This window comes from Musca autumnalis, unplaced genomic scaffold (assembly GCF_047663935.1).
Source record: "Musca autumnalis isolate F117 unplaced genomic scaffold, ASM4766393v1 scaffold_5, whole genome shotgun sequence".
Classification (NCBI taxonomy): Eukaryota; Metazoa; Arthropoda; class Insecta; order Diptera; family Muscidae; genus Musca; species Musca autumnalis.
In genome coordinates, this window is record NW_027412088.1 from 197663313 (window position 1) to 197683916 (window position 20604).

The window sequence follows — 20604 nt, forward strand, 5'->3', positions numbered from 1 at the left end:
GCTAAAGAAGGCCTAGAAAAAAATCTTTAAAAAATCCACGATTTATTGGCTAAAGAAGGCATAGGAAAAATCTTAAAAAAATCCACGCTTTATTGGCTAAAGAAGGCATAGGAAAAATCTTCAAAAAATCCACGCTTTATTGGCTAAAGACGGCCTAGAAAAATTCTTTAAAAAATCCACGCTTTATTGGCTAAAGACGGCCTAGAAAAATTCTTCAAAAAATCCACGCTTTATTGGCTAAAGAAGGCCTAGGAAAATTCTTTAAAAAATCCACGCTTTATTGGCTAAAGAAGGCCTAGAAAAATTCTTTAAAAAATCCACGCTTTATTGGCTAAAGAAGGCCTAGGAAAATTCTTTAAAAAAATCCACGCTTTATTGGCTAAAGAAGGCCTAGGGAAAATTCTTTAAAAAAATCCACGCTTTATTAGCTAAAGAAGGCATAAGAAAATTATTTAAAAATCCACGCTTTATTGGCTAAAGAAGGCCTAAGAAAATTCTTTAAAAAATCCACGCTTTATTGGCTAAAGAAGGCCTACAAAAATCTTTTAAAAATCCACGCTTTATTAGCTAAAGAAGGCCTACGAAAATCTTTTAAAAATCAACGCTTTATTGGCTAAAGAAGGCCTAGGAAAATTCTTTAAAAAATCTACGCTTTATTGGCTAAAGAAGGCCTAGGAAAATTCTTTAAAAAATCCACGCTTTATTGGCTAAAGAAGGCCTACAAAAATCTTTTAAAAAACCACGCTTTATTGGCTAAAGAAGGCCTAGAAAAAATCTTAAAAAAATCCACGCTTTATTGGCTAAAGAAGGCATAGGAAAAATCTTCAAAAAATCCACGCTTTATTAGCTAAAGAAGGCCTAGGAAAATTCTTTAAAAAATCCCCGCTTTATTGGCTAAAGAAGGCCTAGGAAAATTCTTTAAAAAATCCACGCTTTATTGGCTAAAGAAGGCCTAGGAAATTTCTTTAAAAATCCACGCTTTATTGGCTAAAGAAGGCCTAGGAAATTTCTTTAAAAAATCCACGCTTTATTGGCTAAAAAAGGCCTAGGAAAATTCTTTAAAAAATCTACGCTTTATTAACTAAAGAAGGCATAAGAAAATTCTTTAAAAATCCACGCTTTATTGGCTATACTAGGCCTAGGAAAATTCTTTAAAAAATCCACGCTTTATTGGCTAAACTAGGCCTAGGAAAATTCTTTAAAAAATCCACGCTTTATTGGCTAAACTAGGCCTAGGAAAATTCTTTAAAAAATCCACGCTTTATTGGCTAAACTAGGCCTAGGAATTTTTTTTAAAAAATCCACGCTTTATTGGCTAAAGAAGGCCTAGGAAAATTCTTTAAAAAATCTACGCTTATTAGCTAAAGAAGGCATAAGAAAATTCTTTAAAAAGCCACGCTTTATTGGCTATACTAGGCCTAGGAAAATTCTTTAAAAAATCCACGCTTTATTGGCTAAAGAAGGCCTAGGAAAATTCTTTAAAAAATCCACGCTTTATTGGCTAAAGAAGGCCTAGGAAAATTCTTTAAAAAATCCACGCTTTATTGGCTAAAGAAGGCCTAGGAAAATTCTTTAAAAAATCCACGCTTTATTGACTAAAGGAGGGATTGAAAAATTCTTTAAAAAATCCACGGTTTATTGGCCAAAGGATGGCTTCAAAAATTCTTTAAAAAATCCACGCTTTGGTGGTCAAAGGAGGGCTTCAAAAATTCTTTAAAAAATCCACGCTTTGGTGGTCAAAGGAGGGCTTCAAAAATTCTTTAAAAAATCCACGCTTTGGTGGTCAAAGGAGGGCTTCAAAAATTCTTTAAAAAATCCACGCTTTGGTGGTCAAAGGAGGGCTTCAAAAATTCTTTAAAAAATCCACGCTTTGGTGGTCAAAGGAGGGCTTCAAAAATTCTTTAAAAAATCCACGCTTTGGTGGTCAAAGGAGGGCTTCAAAAATTCTTTAAAAAATCCACGCTTTGGTGGTCAAAGGAGGGCTTCAAAAATTCTTTAAAAAATCCACGCTTTGGTGGTCAAAGGAGGGCTTCAAAAATTCTTTAAAAAATCCACGCTTTGGTGGTCAAAGGAGGGCTTCAAAAATTCTTTAAAAAATCCACGCTTTGGTGGTCAAAGGAGGGCTTCAAAAATTCTTTAAAAAATCCACGCTTTGGTGGTCAAAGGAGGGCTTCAAAAATTCTTTAAAAAATCCACGCTTTGGTGGTCAAAGGAGGGCTTCAAAAATTCTTTAAAAAATCCACGCTTTGGTGGTCAAAGGAGGGCTTCAAAAATTCTTTAAAAAATCCACGCTTTGGTGGTCAAAGGAGGGCTTCAAAAATTCTTTAAAAAATCCACGCTTTGGTGGTCAAAGGAGGGCTTCAAAAATTCTTTAAAAAATCCACGCTTTGGTGGTCAAAGGAGGGCTTCAAAAATTCTTTAAAAAATCCACGCTTTGGTGGTCAAAGGAGGGCTTCAAAAATTCTTTAAAAAATCCACGCTTTGGTGGTCAAAGGAGGGCTTCAAAAATTCTTTAAAAAATCCACGCTTTGGTGGTCAAAGGAGGGCTTCAAAAATTCTTTAAAAAATCCACGCTTTGGTGGTCAAAGGAGGGCTTCAAAAATTCTTTAAAAAATCCACGCTTTGGTGGTCAAAGGAGGGCTTCAAAAATTCTTTAAAAAATCCACGCTTTGGTGGTCAAAGGAGGGCTTCAAAAATTCTTTAAAAAATCCACGCTTTGGTGGTCAAAGGAGGGCTTCAAAAATTCTTTAAAAAATCCACGCTTTGGTGGTCAAAGGAGGGCTTCAAAAATTCTTTAAAAAATCCACGCTTTGGTGGTCAAAGGAGGGCTTCAAAAATTCTTTAAAAAATCCACGCTTTGGTGGTCAAAGGAGGGCTTCAAAAATTCTTTAAAAAATCCACGCTTTGGTGGTCAAAGGAGGGCTTCAAAAATTCTTTAAAAAATCCACGCTTTGGTGGTCAAAGGAGGGCTTCAAAAATTCTTTAAAAAATCCACGCTTTGGTGGTCAAAGGAGGGCTTCAAAAATTCTTTAAAAAATCCACGCTTTGGTGGTCAAAGGAGGGCTTCAAAAATTCTTTAAAAAATCCACGCTTTGGTGGTCAAAGGAGGGCTTCAAAAATTCTTTAAAAAATCCACGCTTTGGTGGTCAAAGGAGGGCTTCAAAAATTCTTTAAAAAATCCACGCTTTGGTGGTCAAAGGAGGGCTTCAAAAATTCTTTAAAAAATCCACGCTTTGGTGGTCAAAGGAGGGCTTCAAAAATTCTTTAAAAAATCCACGCTTTGGTGGTCAAAGGAGGGCTTCAAAAATTCTTTAAAAAATCCACGCTTTGGTGGTCAAAGGAGGGCTTCAAAAATTCTTTAAAAAATCCACGCTTTGGTGGTCAAAGGAGGGCTTCAAAAATTCTTTAAAAAATCCACGCTTTGGTGGTCAAAGGAGGGCTTCAAAAATTCTTTAAAAAATCCACGCTTTGGTGGTCAAAGGAGGGCTTCAAAAATTCTTTAAAAAATCCACGCTTTGGTGGTCAAAGGAGGGCTTCAAAAATTCTTTAAAAAATCCACGCTTTGGTGGTCAAAGGAGGGCTTCAAAAATTCTTTAAAAAATCCACGCTTTGGTGGTCAAAGGAGGGCTTCAAAAATTCTTTAAAAAATCCCACGCTTTGGTGGTCAAAGGAGGGCTTCAAAAATTCTTTAAAAAATCCACGCTTTGGTGGTCAAAGGAGGGCTTCAAAAATTCTTTAAAAAATCCACGCTTTGGTGGTCAAAGGAGGGCTTCAAAAATTCTTTAAAAAATCCACGCTTTGGTGGTCAAAGGAGGGCTTCAAAAATTCTTTAAAAAATCCACGCTTTGGTGGTCAAAGGAGGGCTTCAAAAATTCTTTAAAAAATCCACGCTTTGGTGGTCAAAGGAGGGCTTCAAAAATTCTTTAAAAAATCCACGCTTTGGTGGTCAAAGGAGGGCTTCAAAAATTCTTTAAAAAATCCACGCTTTGGTGGTCAAAGGAGGGCTTCAAAAATTCTTTAAAAAATCCACGCTTTGGTGGTCAAAGGAGGGGCTTCAAAAATTCTTTAAAAAATCCACGCTTTGGTGGTCAAAGGAGGCTTCAAAAATTCTTTAAAAAATCCACGCTTTGGTGGTCAAAGGAGGGCTTCAAAAATTCTTTAAAAAATCCACGCTTTGGTGGTCAAAGGAGGGCTTCAAAAATTCTTTAAAAAATCCACGCTTTGGTGGTCAAAGGAGGGCTTCAAAAATTCTTTAAAAAATCCACGCTTTGGTGGTCAAAGGAGGGCTTCAAAAATTCTTTAAAAAATCCACGCTTTGGTGGTCAAAGGAGGGCTTCAAAAATTCTTTAAAAAATCCACGCTTTGGTGGTCAAAGGAGGGCTTCAAAAATTCTTTAAAAAATCCACGCTTTGGTGGTCAAAGGAGGGCTTCAAAAATTCTTTAAAAAATCCACGCTTTGGTGGTCAAAGGAGGGCTTCAAAAATTCTTTAAAAAATCCACGCTTTGGTGGTCAAAGGAGGGCTTCAAAAATTCTTTAAAAAATCCACGCTTTGGTGGTCAAAGGAGGGCTTCAAAAATTCTTTAAAAAAATCCACGCTTTGGTGGTCAAAGGAGGGCTTCAAAAATTCTTTAAAAAATCCACGCTTTGGTGGTCAAAGGAGGGCTTCAAAAATCTTTAAAAAATCCACGCTTTGGTGGTCAAAGGAGGGCTTCAAAAATTCTTTAAAAAATCCACGCTTTGGTGGTCAAAGGAGGGCTTCAAAAATTCTTTAAAAAATCCACGCTTTGGTGGTCAAAGGAGGGCTTCAAAAATTCTTTAAAAAATCCACGCTTTGGTGGTCAAAGGAGGGCTTCAAAAATTCTTTAAAAAATCCACGCTTTGGTGGTCAAAGGAGGGCTTCAAAAATTCTTTAAAAAATCCACGCTTTGGTGGTCAAAGGAGGGCTTCAAAAATTCTTTAAAAAATCCACGCTTTGGTGGTCAAAGGAGGCTTCAAAAATTCTTTAAAAAATCCACGCTTTGGTGGTCAAAGGAGGGCTTCAAAAATTCTTTAAAAAATCCACGCTTTGGTGGTCAAAGGAGGGCTTCAAAAATTCTTTAAAAAATCCACGCTTTGGTGGTCAAAGGAGGGCTTCAAAAATTCTTTAAAAATCCACGCTTTGGTGGTCAAAGGAGGGCTTCAAAAATTCTTTAAAAAATCCACGCTTTGGTGGTCAAAGGAGGGCTTCAAAAATTCTTTAAAAAATCCACGCTTTGGTGGTCAAAGGAGGGCTTCAAAAATTCTTTAAAAAATCCACGCTTTGGTGGTCAAAGGAGGGCTTCAAAAATTCTTTAAAAATCCACGCTTTGGTGGTCAAAGGAGGGCTTCAAAAATTCTTTAAAAAATCCACGCTTTGGTGGTCAAAGGAGGGCTTCAAAAATTCTTTAAAAAATCCACGCTTTGGTGGTCAAAGGAGGGCTTCAAAAATTCTTTAAAAAATCCACGCTTTGGTGGTCAAAGGAGGGCTTCAAAAATTCTTTAAAAAAATCCACGCTTTGGTGGTCAAAGGAGGGCTTCAAAAATTCTTTAAAAAATCCACGCTTTGGTGGTCAAAGGAGGGCTTCAAAAAATTCTTTAAAAAATCCACGCTTTGGTGGTCAAAGGAGGGCTTCAAAAATTCTTTAAAAATCCACGCTTTGGTGGTCAAAGGAGGGCTTCAAAAATTCTTTAAAAAATCCACGCTTTGGTGGTCAAAGGAGGGCTTCAAAAATTCTTTAAAAATCCACGCTTTGGTGGTCAAAGGAGGGCTTCAAAAATTCTTTAAAAATCCACGCTTTGGTGGTCAAAGGAGGGCTTCAAAAATTCTTTAAAAAATCCACGCTTTGGTGGTCAAAGGAGGGCTTCAAAAATTCTTTAAAAAATCCACGCTTTGGTGGTCAAAGGAGGGCTTCAAAAATTCTTTAAAAAATCCACGCTTTGGTGGTCAAAGGAGGGCTTCAAAAATTCTTTAAAAAATCCACGCTTTGGTGGTCAAAGGAGGGCTTCAAAAATTCTTTAAAAAATCCACGCTTTGGTGGTCAAAGGAGGGCTTCAAAAATTCTTTAAAAAATCCACGCTTTGGTGGTCAAAGGAGGGCTTCAAAAATTCTTTAAAAAATCCACGCTTTGGTGGTCAATGGAGGGCTTCAAAAATTCTTTAAAAAATCCACGCTTTGGTGGTCAGAGGAGGGCTTCAAAAATTCTTTAAAAAAATCCACGCTTTGGTGGTCAGAGGAGGGCTTCAAAATTCTTTAAAAAATCCACGCTTTGGTGGTCAAAGGAGGGCTTCAAAAATTCTTTAAAAAAATCCACGCTTTGGTGGTCAAAGGAGGGCTTCAAAAATTCTTTAAAAAATCCACGCTTTGGTGGTCAAAGGAGGGCTTCAAAAATTCTTTAAAAAATCCACGCTTTGGTGGTCAAAGGAGGGCTTCAAAAATTCTTTAAAAAATCCACGCTTTGGTGGTCAAAGGAGGGCTTCAAAAAATTCTTTAAAAAATCCACGCTTTGGTGGTCAAAGGAGGGCTTCAAAAATTCTTTAAAAAATCCACGCTTTGGTGGTAAAAGGAGGGCTTCAAAAATTCTTTAAAAAATCCACGCTTTGGTGGTCAAAGGAGGGCTTCAAAAATTCTTTAAAAATCCACGCTTTGGTGGTCAAAGGAGGGCTTCAAAAATTCTTTAAAAATCCACGTTTCTTGCCCAAAGAAGGGCTTGGAAAGATCTTTAAATAATCCACGTTTCTTGGCCTAGAGTATGGCTTGAAAAAGTCTTGAAAAAAAACACTTTTCTTGGCTTGAAAAATTCTTTTAATAATCCAGGAGGTCTTAAAATTCTTTATAAAAGAGTAAACAATTTTTGTGTCCTTAAATTTTTTCCTCCCTTTAGATTGACTTCAAATCAATCCTTTTTGACTACTAGTTTTTTCCAAAGAAGAAACTCTTCCTCTTTCAACATATAGGTGATCCTTAGTTTCTCAAAAAAACAACAATCAATAATAAATTCCAAACAATAAACAATTTTTAATTAAAACCAAATACCCATCTTGAAAATAATAAAAAAAACTCCTTGAGCAAATAAAGCAACCCCTCTTCACTAAGTGACTAAACAGAAATTTGTTTAAATAAAATTCAGAACAAAACAAAAAACGAGAGCATCACCACTTCAATTCAATACAAGGACTTTTAACCAAAACAAAACCCAATCGTATGTGGAACAATATTGAACAACAATATAATTCTAAATGATGATTTGAAGGAAAAAAATGAACAACAAATTTGCTGACCAATGACCCATTGAAAAACACCAAGAAATAGAAAAAACGCTTTATCATTGCATCCTTTTGAGGTTACATCCCAAAATACAAAAAAGGTTTTGTTTAAGGATTTCATGGCAAGGCTAATGATCCTTGAGACAAAAATGTAACGAAAAAAACAAATACTACGCTGGCTGGCTTACTCTGCTGCTTCTTCTCTTGTTTTTGTCTTATCTTCCAAATGTTAAACAGATCATTAGTCATCACAAAATAGGATTGCCCAAGAATTGTTGGCGAGGTGCGATCAACCAAATGAGAGTTTAAAGGTCCTGCTGGTTTTGTGGGTAAGAAAGTCATTTTTCAAAATTTTCTTTGCTTACCAAAAGTGTCCTGGCCTCTATATCTTCGTTGTGCATTGTAGATCAATGAGATAGGACTTATTTTGATTGCTAATTTTAGAATTTAGTAAAAATAAATCATTTATCATTCAATTTTCGACGATTTGTTTAATGAAAATGAATGACATTTGAATAATTTGTTAAGATTAAATGCGAAGATAGTTGGGCAGTTTTCAATTTAAGGAATTTTGTATTTTTTCTGTTAAGGGACATTTAATTGAGCATTTTGTTGCAAGCCCTCCTTCAGCCAATAAAGCGTGGATTTTTGAAAAAAAAATTCAAACTCTCCTTTAGTCAGTAAAGCGTGGACTTTTTGAAGCATTTTGAAAGCCTTCCTTTTAAATGAATTTTTTAAGACTTTCTTAAGGCAAGAAAGCGTGGATTTTTTAAAGAATTTTTCAAGGCCTCCTTTGGTCAATAAAGCGTGGATTTTTTAAAGAATTTTCCAAGGCCTCCTTTGGTCAATAAAGCGTGGATTTTTTAAAGAATTTTCCAAGGCCTCCTTTGGTCAATAAAGCGTGGATTTTTTAAAAAAATTGTCAAGAAATCCTTTGGCCAATAAATCGTGGATTTAAAAAAATCAAGGCATCCTTTGGCCAATTAAGCCTGAATTTTTTAAAAAATATTTCAAGCCCACCTTTGGTCAATAAAGCGCGGATTTTTTTAAAAAATTGTCAAAAAAAAATTGTAAATAAAATCAAGGCCTCCTTTGGCCAATAAAGCGTGGACTTTTTAAAGAATTTTTCAAGTCCTTTGGCCAATAAAGCTTGGATTTTTTTAAATAATTTTTTAAGTCACTCTTTGTTCAATAAAGCGTGGATTTTTTTAAAAAATTGTAAAGAACTCCTCTATCCAATAAAACGCGGATTAAAAAAAAATCAAAGCCTCCTTCGGCCAATAAAGCGTGGACTTTTTAAAGAATTTTTCAAGTCCTTTGGCCAATAAAGCTTGGAATTTTTAAATATTTTTAAGCTCTTCTTTGGTCAATAAAGCGTGGATCTTTTAAAGAATTTTTCTAGGCCTCCTTTGGTCAATAAAGCGTGGATTTTTTAAAGAATTTTTCTAGGCCTCCTTTGGTCAATAAAGCGTAGATTTTTTAAAGAATTTTTCTAGGCCTCCTTTGGTCAATAAAGCGTAGATTTTTTAAAGAATTTTTCTAGGCCTCCTTTGGTCAATAAAGCGTGGATTTTTTAAAGAATTTTTATAGTCCTCCTTTGGCCAATAAAGCGTGGATTTCTAAAGAATTTTTATAGTCCTCCTTTGGCCAATAAAGCGTGGATTTTTTAAAAAATTTTTATAGTCCCCCTTTGGCCAATAAAACGTGGATTTTTTAAAAAATTTTTATAGTCCTCCTTTGGCCAATAAAGCGTGGATTTTTTAAAGAATTTTTATAGTCCCCCTTTGGCCAATAAAACGTGGATTTTTTAAAGAATTTTTCTAGGCCTCCGTTGGTCAATAAAGCGTGGATTTTTTAAAGAATTTTTCTAGGCCTCCTTTGGTCAATAAAGCGTGGATTTTTTTAAAGAATTTTTCTAGGCCTCCTTTGGTCAATAAAGCGTGGATTTTTTAAAGAATTTTTCTAGGCCTCCTTTGGTCAATAAAGCGTGGATTTTTTAAAGAATTTTTCTAGGCCTCCTTTGGTCAATAAAGCGTGAATTTTTTAAAGAATATTTCTAGGCCTCCTTTGGTCAATAAAGCGTGGATTTTTTAAAGAATTTTTCTAGGCCTCCTTTGGTCAATAAAGCGTGGATTTTTTAAAGAATTTTTCTAGGCCTCCTTTGGTCAATAAAGCGTGGATTTTTTAAAGAAATTTTTCTAGGCTCCTTTGGTCAATAAAGCGTGGATTTTTTAAAGAATTTTTCTAGGCCTCCTTTGGTCAATAAAGCGTGGATTTTTTAAAGAATTTTTCTAGGCCTCCTTTGGTCAATAAAGCGTGGATTTTTTAAAGAATTTTCTAGGCCTCCTTTGGTCAATAAAGCGTGGATTTTTTAAAGAATTTTTCTAGGCCTCCTTTGGTCAATAAAGCGTGGATTTTTTAAAGAATTTTTCTAGGCCTCCTTTGGTCAATAAAGCGTGGATTTTTTAAAGAATTTTTCTAGGCCTCCTTTGGTCAATAAAGCGTGGATTTTTTAAAGAATTTTTCTAGGCCTCCTTTGGTCAATAAAGCGTGGATTTTTTAAAGAATTTTTCTAGGCCTCCTTTGGTCAATAAAGCGTGGATTTTTTAAAGAATTTTTCTAGGCCTCCTTTGGTCAATAAAGCGTGGATTTTTTAAAGAATTTTTCTAGGCCTCCTTTGGTCAATAAAGCGTGGATTTTTTAAAGAATTTTTCTAGGCCTCCTTTGGTCAATAAAGCGTGGATTTTTTAAAGAATTTTTCTAGGCCTCCTTTGGTCAATAAAGCGTGGATTTTTTAAAGAATTTTTCTAGGCCTCCTTTGGTCAATAAAGCGTGGATTTTTTAAAGAATTTTTCTAGGCCTCCTTTGGTCAATAAAGCGTGGATTTTTTAAAGAATTTTTCTAGGCCTCCTTTGGTCAATAAAGCGTGGATTTTTTAAAGAATTTTTCTAGGCCTCCTTTGGTCAATAAAGCGTGGATTTTTTAAAGAATTTTTCTAGGCCTCCTTTGGTCAATAAAGCGTGGATTTTTTAAAGAATTTTTCTAGGCCTCCTTTGGTCAATAAAGCGTGGATTTTTTAAAGAATTTTTCTAGGCCTCCTTTGGTCAATAAAGCGTGGATTTTTTAAAGAATTTTTCTAGGCCTCCTTTGGTCAATAAAGCGTGGATTTTTTAAAGAATTTTTCTAGGCCTCCTTTGGTCAATAAAGCGTGGATTTTTTAAAGAATTTTTCTAGGCCTCCTTTGGTCAATAAAGCGTGGATTTTTTAAAGAATTTTTCTAGGCCTCCTTTGGTCAATAAAGCGTGGATTTTTTAAAGAATTTTTCTAGGCCTCCTTTGGTCAATAAAGCGTGGATTTTTTAAAGAATTTTTCTAGGCCTCCTTTGGTCAATAAAGCGTGGATTTTTTAAAGAATTTTTCTAGGCCTCCTTGGTCAATAAAGCGTGGATTTTTTAAAGAATTTTTCTAGGCCTCCTTTGGTCAATAAAGCGTGGATTTTTTAAAGAATTTTTCTAGCCTCCTTTGGTCAATAAAGCGTGGATTTTTTAAAGAATTTTTATAAACCTCCTTTGGCCAATAAAGCGTGGATTTTTTAAAGAATTTTTATAACCTCCTTTGGCCAATAAAGCGTGGATTTTTTAAAGAATTTTTATAAACCTCCTTTGGCCAATAAAGCGTGGATTTTTTAAAGAATTTTTATAAACCTCCTTTGGCCAATAAAGCGTGGATTTTTTAAAGAATTTTTATAAACCTCCTTTGGCCAATAAAGCGTGGATTTTTTAAAGAATTTTTATAAACCTCCTTTGGCCAATAAAGCGTGGATTTTTTAAAGAATTTTTATAAACCTCCTTTGGCCAATAAAGCGTGGATTTTTTAAAGAATTTTTATAAACCTCCTTTGGCCAATAAAGCGTGGATTTTTTAAAGAATTTTTATAAACCTCCTTTGGCCAATAAAGCGTGGATTTTTTAAAGAATTTTTATAAACCTCCTTTGGCCAATAAAGCGTGGATTTTTTAAAGAATTTTTATAAACCTCCTTTGGCCAATAAAGCGTGGATTTTTTAAAGAATTTTTATAAACCTCCTTTGGCCAATAAAGCGTGGATTTTTTAAAGAATTTTTATAAACCTCCTTTGGCCAATAAAGCGTGGATTTTTTAAAGAATTTTTATAAACCTCCTTTGGCCAATAAAGCGTGGATTTTTTAAAGAATTTTTATAAACCTCCTTTGGCCAATAAAGCGTGGATTTTTTAAAGAATTTTTATAAACCTCCTTTGGCCAATAAAGCGTGGATTTTTTAAAGAATTTTTATAAACCTCCTTTGGCCAATAAAGCGTGGATTTTTTAAAGAATTTTTATAAACCTCCTTTGGCCAATAAAGCGTGGATTTTTTAAAGAATTTTTATAAACCTCCTTTGGCCAATAAAGCGTGGATTTTTTAAAGAATTTTTATAAACCTCCTTTGGCCAATAAAGCGTGGATTTTTTAAAGAATTTTTATAAACCTCCTTTGGCCAATAAAGCGTGGATTTTTTAAAGAATTTTTATAAACCTCCTTTGGCCAATAAAGCGTGGATTTTTTAAAGAATTTTTATAAACCTCCTTTGGCCAATAAAGCGTGGATTTTTTAAAGAATTTTTATAACCTCCTTTGGCCAATAAAGCGTGGATTTTTTAAAGAATTTTTATAAACCTCCTTTGGCCAATAAAGCGTGGATTTTTTAAAGAATTTTTATAAACCTCCTTTGGCCAATAAAGCGTGGATTTTTTAAAGAATTTTTATAAACCTCCTTTGGCCAATAAAGCGTGGATTTTTTAAAGAATTTTTATAAACCTCCTTTGGCCAATAAAGCGTGGATTTTTTAAAGAATTTTTATAAACCTCCTTTGGCCAATAAAGCGTGGATTTTTTAAAGAATTTTTATAAACCTCCTTTGGCCAATAAAGCGTGGATTTTTTAAAGAATTTTTATAAACCTCCTTTGGCCAATAAAGCGTGGATTTTTTAAAGAATTTTTATAAACCTCCGTTGGCCAATAAAGCGTGGATTTTTTAAAGAATTTTTATAAACCTCCGTTGGCCAATAAAGCGTGGATTTTTTAAAGAATTTTTATAAACCTCCTTTGGCCAATAAAGCGTGGATTTTTTAAAGAATTTTTATAAACCTCCTTTGGCCAATAAAGCGTGGATTTTTTAAAGAATTTTTATAAACCTCCTTTGGCCAATAAAGCGTGGATTTTTTAAAGAATTTTTATAAACCTCCTTTGGCCAATAAAGCGTGGATTTTTTAAAGAATTTTTATAAACCTCCTTTGGCCAATAAAGCGTGGATTTTTTAAAGAATTTTTATAAACCTCCTTTGGCCAATAAAGCGTGGATTTTTTAAAGAATTTTTATAAACCTCCTTTGGCCAATAAAGCGTGGATTTTTTAAAGAATTTTTATAAACCTCCTTTGGCCAATAAAGCGTGGATTTTTTAAAGAATTTTTATAAACCTCCTTTGGCCAATAAAGCGTGGATTTTTTAAAGAATTTTTATAAACCTCCTTTGGCCAATAAAGCGTGGATTTTTTAAAGAATTTTTATAAACCTCCTTTGGCCAATAAAGCGTGGATTTTTTAAAGAATTTTTATAAACCTCCTTTGGCCAATAAAGCGTGGATTTTTTAAAGAATTTTTATAAACCTCCTTTGGCCAATAAAGCGTGGATTTTTTAAAGAATTTTTATAAACCTCCTTTGGCCAATAAAGCGTGGATTTTTTAAAGAATTTTTATAAACCTCCTTTGGCCAATAAAGCGTGGATTTTTTAAAGAATTTTTATAAACCTCCTTTGGCCAATAAAGCGTGGATTTTTTAAAGAATTTTTATAAACCTCCTTTGGCCAATAAAGCGTGGATTTTTTAAAGAATTTTTATAAACCTCCTTTGGCCAAAAAAGCGTGGATTTTTTAAAGAATTTTTATAAACCTCCTTTGGCCAATAAAGCGTGGATTTTTTAAAGAATTTTTATAAACCTCCTTTGGCCAATAAAGCGTGGATTTTTTAAAGAATTTTTATAAACCTCCTTTGGCCAATAAAGCGTGGATTTTTTAAAGAATTTTTATAAACCTCCTTTGGCCAATAAAGCGTGGATTTTTTAAAGAATTTTTATAAACCTCCTTTGGCCAATAAAGCGTGGATTTTTTAAAGAATTTTTATAAACCTCCTTTGGCCAATAAAGCGTGGATTTTTTAAAGAATTTTTATAAACCTCCTTTGGCCAATAAAGCGTGGATTTTTTAAAGAATTTTTATAAACCTCCTTTGGCCAATAAAGCGTGGATTTTTTAAAGAATTTTTATAAACCTCCTTTGGCCGATAAAGCGTGGATTTTTTAAAGAATTTTTATAAACCTCCTTTGGCCGATAAAGCGTGGATTTTTTAAAGAATTTTTATAAACCTCCTTTGGCCGATAAAGCGTGGATTTTTTAAAGAATTTTTATAAACCTCCTTTGGCCAATAAAGCGTGGATTTTTTAAAGAATTTTTATAAACCTCCTTTGGCCAATAAAGCGTGGATTTTTTAAAGAATTTTTATAGTCCTCCTTTGGCCAATAAAGCGTGGATTTTTTAAAGAATTTTTATAGTCCTCCTTTGGCCAATAAAGCGTGGATTTTTTAAAGAATTTTTATAGTCCTCCTTTGGCCAATAAAGCGTGGATTTTTTAAAGAATTTTTATAGTCCTCCTTTGGCCAATAAAGCGTGGATTTTTTAAAGAATTTTTATAGTCCTCCTTTGGCCAATAAAGCGTGGATTTTTTAAAGAATTTTTATAGTCCTCCTTTGGCCAATAAAGCGTGGATTTTTTAAAGAATTTTTATAGTCCTCCTTTGGCCAATAAAGCGTGGATTTTTTAAAGAATTTTTATAGTCCTCCTTTGGCCAATAAAGCGTGGATTTTTTAAAGAATTTTTATAGTCCTCCTTTGGCCAATAAAGCGTGGATTTTTTAAAGAATTTTTATAGTCCTCCTTTGGCCAATAAAGCGTGGATTTTTTAAAGAATTTTTATAGTCCTCCTTTGGCCAATAAAGCGTGGATTTTTTAAAGAATTTTTATAGTCCTCCTTTGGCCAATAAAGCGTGGATTTTTTAAAGAATTTTTATAGTCCTCCTTTGGCCAATAAAGCGTGGATTTTTTAAAAAATTTTTATAGTCCTCCTTTGGCCAATAAAGCGTGGATTTTTTAAAGAATTTTTATAGTCCTCCTTTGGCCAATAAAGCGTGGATTTTTTAAAGAATTTTTATAGTCCTCCTTTGGCCAATAAAGCGTGGATTTTTTAAAGAATTTTTATAGTCCTCCTTTGTCCAATAAAGCGTGGATTTTTTAAAGAATTTTTATAGTCCTCCTTTGGCCAATAAAGCGTGGATTTTTTAAAGAATTTTTATAGTCCTCCTTTGGCCAATAAAGCGTGGATTTTTTAAAGAATTTTTTATAGTCCTCCTTTGGCCAATAAAGCGTGGATTTTTTAAAAATTTTTATAGTCCTCCTTTGGCCAATAAAGCGTGGATTTTTTAAAGAATTTTTATAGTCCTCCTTTGGCCAATAAAGCGTTGGATTTTTTAAAGAATTTTTATAGTCCTCCTTTGGCCAATAAAGCGTGGATTTTTTAAAGAATTTTTATAGTCCTCCTTTGTCCAATAAAGCGTGGATTTTTAAAGAATTTTTATAGTCCTCCTTTGGCCAATAAAGCGTGGATTTTTTAAAGAATTTTTATAGTCCTCCTTTGGCCAATAAAGCGTGGATTTTTTTAAAGAATTTTTATAGTCCTCCTTTGGCCAATAAAGCGTGGATTTTTTAAAGAATTTTTATAGTCCTCCTTTGGCCAATAAAGCGTGGATTTTTTAAAGAATTTTTATAGTCCTCCTTTGGCCAATAAAGCGTGGATTTTTTAAAGAATTTTTATAGTCCTCCTTTGGCCAATAAAGCGTGGATTTTTTAAAGAATTTTTATAGTCCTCCTTTGGCCAATAAAGCGTGGATTTTTTAAAGAATTTTTATAGTCCTCCTTTGGCCAATAAAGCGTGGATTTTTTAAAGAATTTTTATAGTCCTCCTTTGGCCAATAAAGCGTGGATTTTTTAAAGAATTTTTATAGTCCTCCTTTGGCCAATAAAGCGTGGATTTTTTAAAGAATTTTTATAGTCCTCCTTTGGCCAATAAAGCGTGGATTTTTTAAAGAATTTTTATAGTCCTCCTTTGGCCAATAAAGCGTGGATTTTTTAAAGAATTTTTATAGTCCTCCTTTGGCCAATAAAGCGTGGATTTTTTAAAGAATTTTTATAGTCCTCCTTTGGCCAATAAAGCGTGGATTTTTTAAAGAATTTTTATAGTCCTCCTTTGGCCAATAAAGCGTGGATTTTTTAAAGAATTTTTATAGTCCTCCTTTGGCCAATAAAGCGTGGATTTTTTAAAGAATTTTTATAGTCCTCCTTTGGCCAATAAAGCGTGGATTTTTTAAAGAATTTTTATAGTCCTCCTTTGGCCAATAAAGCGTGGATTTTTTAAAGAATTTTTATAGTCCTCCTTTGGCCAATAAAGCGTGGATTTTTTAAAGAATTTTTATAGTCCTCCTTTGGCCAATAAAGCGTGGATTTTTTAAAGAATTTTTATAGTCCTCCTTTGGCCAATAAAGCGTGGATTTTTTAAAGAATTTTTATAGTCCTCCTTTGGCCAATAAAGCGTGGATTTTTTAAAGAATTTTTATAGTCCTCCTTTGGCCAATAAAGCGTGGATTTTTTAAAGAATTTTTATAGTCCTCCTTTGGCCAATAAAGCGTGGATTTTTTAAAGAATTTTTATAGTCCTCCTTTGGCCAATAAAGCGTGGATTTTTTAAAGAATTTTTATAGTCCTCCTTTGGCCAATAAAGCGTGGATTTTTTAAAGAATTTTTATAGTCCTCCTTTGGCCAATAAAGCGTGGATTTTTTAAAGAATTTTTATAGTCCTCCTTTGGCCAATAAAGCGTGGATTTTTTAAAGAATTTTTATAGTCCTCCTTTGGCCAATAAAGCGTGGATTTTTTAAAGAATTTTTATAGTCCTCCTTTGGCCAATAAAGCGTGGATTTTTTAAAGAATTTTTATAGTCCTCCTTTGGCCAATAAAGCGTGGATTTTTTAAAGAATTTTTATAGTCCTCCTTTGGCCAATAAAGCGTGGATTTTTTAAAGAATTTTGGCCAATAAAGCGTAGATTTTTTAAAGAATTTTGGCCAATAAAGCGTGGATTTTTTAAAGAATTTTTATAGTCCTCCCTTGGCCAATAAAGCGTGGATTTTTTAAAGAATTTTTATGGCCCTCCTTTGGCCAATAAAGCTTGGATTTTTTAAAGAATTTTTATAGTCCTCCTTTGGCCAATAAAGCGTGGATTTTTTAAAGAATTTTTATACTCCTCCTTTGGCCAATAAATCGTGGATTTTTAAAATAATTTTTCAAGCCTTTCTTGAGGCAATAAAACGTGGATTTTTAAAATAATTTTTCAAGCCTTTCTTGAGGCAATAAATCGTGGATTTTTAAAATAATTTTTCAAGCCTTTCTTGAGGCAATAAAACGTGGATTTTTAAAATAATTTTTCAAGCCTTTCTTGAGGCAATAAATCGTGGATTTTTAAAATAATTTTTCAAGCCTTTCTTGAGGCAATAAAACGTGGATTTTTCAAATAATTTTTCAAGCCTTTTTTGAGGCAATAAAACGTGGATTTTTAAAATAATTTTTCAAGCCTTTCTTGAGGCAATAAAGCGTGGATTTTAAAAATAATTTTTCAAGCCTTTTTTGAGGCAATAAAGCGTGGATTTTTAAAATAATTTTTCAAGCCTTTTTTGAGGCAATAAAGCGTGGATTTTTAAAATAATTTTTCAAGCCTTTCTTGAGGCAATAAAGCGTGGATTTTTAAAATAAATTTTGAAGCCTTTCTTAAGGCCATAAAGCTTGGATTTTTAAAATAAATTTTGAAGCCTTTCTTAAGGCAATAAAGCGTGGATTTTTAAAATAAATTTTGAAGCCTTTTTTAAGGCAATAAAGCGTGGATTTTCAAAAGAATTTTTCAAGCCATTCTTAAGGAAATAAAGCGTCTGAAGTATTTTTCAAATTTTGAAGTTTTACCGAATTTTTAAAACTTCTTTTTAGATTTTTTCAGAAGGCTTCTGTTTTGGTTTTTTGTTAGAATTTGCCTTCCCTTCTCCATCCCACTTATGTAATACAACTTCTAGAAAATGTTGTCCCCAACTCCTTTCTTAAACTAGTTTACATGAGATAAAACATCAACACGTTTTAAAATTGTCCATTTAAAATTATTAACTCTCTGTTTGGAAAGAATATTTCTTTTCACAATCTGATGAAATTCAACTGACCTCCACTAACATTTTTGTGTGTGTGTGTTGTTCGTATTCAATATTACCCTTTTTCTTCGCAGGTAGAAGGAGAAATGGATCCCCTCCAATAAAAATATGCATAACAAAACCAAACATGCTCAATAACATGGAGCATCATGCAAAGCCAAATGATTTCATCTTTTGATAAACTCCTCCAACACATCGTCGTTCGTACGTATCCCAAAAATTAAATCTCAAACAATAAGAGCAACACAGGCAGAGTCACAAACCCCAACAAAAAACCAAAATCATTTTCAGGTAGCAGTCAATGGAACGAATGGAACAAAAAAGTACAGGAGTGTCCAACAAAAACAGTCGAAATAAACATTCAACATTATCAAGATAATATGTTTAGGGCCCTATCAACACTCATATTTAAATTAATAAGGTAAAGCCATCCAGTAGGCCAGGCAATCCAGCCAGCTAACCTATCATCATCTAGCCAATAAAAAGTCAAAATCTGGAATATGACAAATAAATAAAAATGTAACGAATTCCCCACCAACAAAAAGAGGAATGTGTGCCTTTTTTGGGATGCTTAATGTCGAAATTTGGTGTAAAGATTTATGGGAACTTACATGGTTTTGCGACTTTAAGCCGAAATGCTAAGAAGCCGCCTACTTATTAAAGGGTAGCATCAAGATATAGAGATAATAAATCTGAATAGGAAGACAAGCTTAGCTGGGGATTATTTACAAGGAAATAGATGATTACGAATGAATACAAGAAAAAAAAACAACTCATAAAGTAAGAGAACAATGTTCTTATTAGGAGTTAATTATGAAACAATGTGGTGGGCCGAATTCGTTGAAATCACAGGCAAGAAATAATTAAAAGGTAGCATAAAGAAGGCCCCGAAGAAAACAGAAATGCAGCACAACTTCGTATGGAAGTACATTCGTTTTTTTCCTTCAATGATGGGATCTCCGTCTTATCACCGAGTCCGAGAATAATATGCAGCTACTTATTGAGAAGTTTTGGCAGAATATGAACTTGGAAAGTTTGGCAAGATGGCATAGATGTAAACAGAAGTTTTAAATTAAATAAAGTTACGAACATTCAATTAAAAATCGAAATTCCGCCGTCGCTCTCCTTTTTAATTATCTTCGGAAATCGAAGAAATGAAGCGAAGTGCTAACTGAGTTTTGGCCTTAAGTCCATTTTTTGAGTTATTTGCCAAAGGAGGACTATAAAAATTCTTTAAAAAATCCACGCTTTATTGGCCAAAGGAGGACTATAAAAATTCTTTAAAAAATCCACGCTTGGCCAATAGGAGGACTATAAAAATTCTTTAAAAAATCCACGCTTTATTGGCCAATGGAGGACTATAAAAATTCTTTACAAAATCCACGCTTTATTGGCCAATGGAGGACTATAAAAATTCTTTAAAAAATCCACGCTTTATTGGCCAAAGGAGGACTATAAAAATTCTTTAAAAAATCCACGCTTTATTGGCCAAAGGAGGACTATAAAAATTCTTTAAAAAATCCACGCTTTATTGGCCAAAGGAGGACTATAAAAATTCTTTAAAAAATCCACGCTTTATTGGCCAAAGGAGGACTATAAAAATTCTTTAAAAAATCCACGCTTTATTGGCCAAAGGAGGACTATAAAAATTCTTTAAAAAATCCACGCTTTATTGGCCAAAGGAGGACTATGAAAATTCTTTAAAATTACACGCTTTATTGGCCAAAGGAGGACTATAAAAATTGTTTAAAAAATCCACGCTTTATTGGCCAAAGGAGGACTATGAAAATTCTTTAAAATTACACGCTTTATTGGCCAAAGGAGGACTATAAAAATTGTGTAAAAAATCCACGCTTTATTGGCCAAAGGAGGACTATAAAAATTCTTTAAAAAATCCACGCTTTATTGGCCAAAGGAGGACTATAAAAATTCTTTAAAAAATCCACGCTTTATTGGCCAAAGGAGGACTATGAAAATTCTTTAAAATTACACGCTTTATTGGCCAAAGGAGGACTATAAAAATTGTTTAAAAAATCCACGCTTTATTGGCCAAAGGAGGACTATGAAAATTCTTTAAAATTACACGCTTTATTGGCCAAAGGAGGACTATAAAAATTGTTTAAAAATCCACGCTTTATTGGCCAAAGGAGGACTATGAAAATTCTTTAAAATTACACGCTTTATTGGCCAAAGGAGGACTATAAAAATTCTTTAAAAAATCCACGCTTTATTGGCCAAAGGAGGTTTATAAAAATTCTTTAAAAAATCCACGCTTTATTGGCCAAAGGAGGTTTATAAAAATTCTTTAAAAAATCCACGCTTTATTGGCCAAAGGAGGTTTATAAAAATTCTTTAAAAAATCCACGCTTTATTGGCCAAAGGAGGTTTATAAAAATTCTTTAAAAAATCCACGCTTTATTGGCCAAAGGAGGTTTATAAAAATTCTTTAAAAAATCCACGCTTTATTGGCCAAAGGAGGTTTATAAAAATTCTTTAAAAAATCCACGCTTTATTGGCCAAAGGAGGTTTATAAAAATTCTTTAAAAAATCCACGCTTTATTGGCCAAAGGAGGTTTATAAAAATTCTTTAAAAAATCCACGCTTTATTGGCCAAAGGAGGTTTATAAAAATTCTTTAAAAAATCCACGCTTTATTGGCCAAAGGAGGTTTATAAAAATTCTTTAAAAAATCCACGCTTTATTGGCCAAAGGAGGTTTATAAAAATTCTTTAAAAAATCCACGCTTTATTGGCCAAAGGAGGTTTATAAAAATTCTTTAAAAAATCCACGCTTTATTGGCCAAAGGAGGTTTATAAAAATTCTTTAAAAAATCCACGCTTTATTGGCCAAAGGAGGTTTATAAAAATTCTTTAAAAAATCCACGCTTTATTGGCCAAAGGAGGTTTATAAAAATTCTTTAAAAAATCCACGCTTTATTGGCCAAAGGAGGTTTATAAAAATTCTTTAA

General features: G+C 33.3%; 1 long non-coding RNA gene across 1 annotated transcript in view; it reads left to right on the forward strand.

Moving 5' to 3' along the window:
* The window catches only part of LOC141387691 (uncharacterized), a 163098-nt gene extending 144813 nt beyond the window's left edge, over nt 1-18285 (forward strand). Inside the window, exon 4 of the long non-coding RNA XR_012408599.1 lies at nt 17712-18285. This is a non-coding gene — a long non-coding RNA (uncharacterized lncRNA). The remainder of the gene's footprint in view (nt 1-17711) is intronic.
* Nucleotides 18286-20604: the final 2319 nt, after the last annotated feature.